Here is a 1,126-nt window from a genome sequence, read left to right on the forward strand (position 1 = left end):
GATCGTCTTTTCTATCTTTTCGTTGTGATAGTTTTCGTTGTGATAGTGTACCCCTTGCTTCTTGGTCTCCTCCTCCTTGTATCCCCTTCTATTGTACCATTTCATGTCGTTTCATAGGGTATCCTCTGGCGCAGGATTTTCTTTGTCTCTTTTCTTTTTTCATGTCTCCACTTTTTAGTTGGCATCCGCTTGTTCCAAAATCTTTCCACTTCAATGTATAATGTATGGCTGCTGTTACTGCTTAAGAATTTTCAGCAAGAAACAAATACATTTTTCACGCAACTACCGTGTAAACACATTCTAAGCATTCTTTGCGTAGCCGAGCACTACAACTGTTGCTTCAGAGTAGGGAACAGAGTTGACTTTTTTTTATCTTTTCTTTCCTTTTTCTTTCTTTATATTTTTTAGAGTACAAATATTTAATATATGGCTTAAAATAGGATCCTTTCCTTGAATTTAAAGTATAAAAAAAAAGTAAAGGGAAACAACAAAACAGATAACAAACATAAAAGTAAACCGGAAAAAAGAAAAAGGTAAAAATGAAAATAAAAAGGAAATAAAAAGGAAATAACGTAAAACAAAATGGAATAAGAAAAATGAAACAAGAAAAAATAAAAATACAAAATAAGAAATAAGGTAGAATAAAATAAAATGAAATAAGATAAATAAAATAAAATAAACTGAAAATAAATAAAATAAAACAGAATGAAATAGAATAAAATAAAGTAAAGTAAAATAAAACAAAATGAGATAAAATAAAATAAAACCAAATAACGTAAAACAAAAATAAGAGAGAAAGAAAAAAGATAAAACAAAATAAAAGTAGGGGAGAGAATAAATGAAAACAAAACATAATAAAAACAAAAGGATAAAAATAAATGAAAATAGGAAAAGAACACAAAACAAAAATCATCATCATTTTTTTTTTAAAAAAAATATATATAAAATTTATCTTTTCTGGTTTATTTTTATTTTATTACTTTTCTTAATTCTCGATATTTTGTTTAATTACCCGGACGAAATCGGGTATTGACAGCTGCCCCTCTTTACTTAGATTTTATTAGACAATAGGACAAACAAAGTTTTTATATTGTCTGAGTAAAAGATAAGTAAAGATAGAAATACT

This window comes from Vigna radiata, unplaced genomic scaffold (assembly GCF_000741045.1).
Source record: "Vigna radiata var. radiata cultivar VC1973A unplaced genomic scaffold, Vradiata_ver6 scaffold_324, whole genome shotgun sequence".
Classification (NCBI taxonomy): domain Eukaryota; kingdom Viridiplantae; phylum Streptophyta; class Magnoliopsida; order Fabales; family Fabaceae; genus Vigna; species Vigna radiata.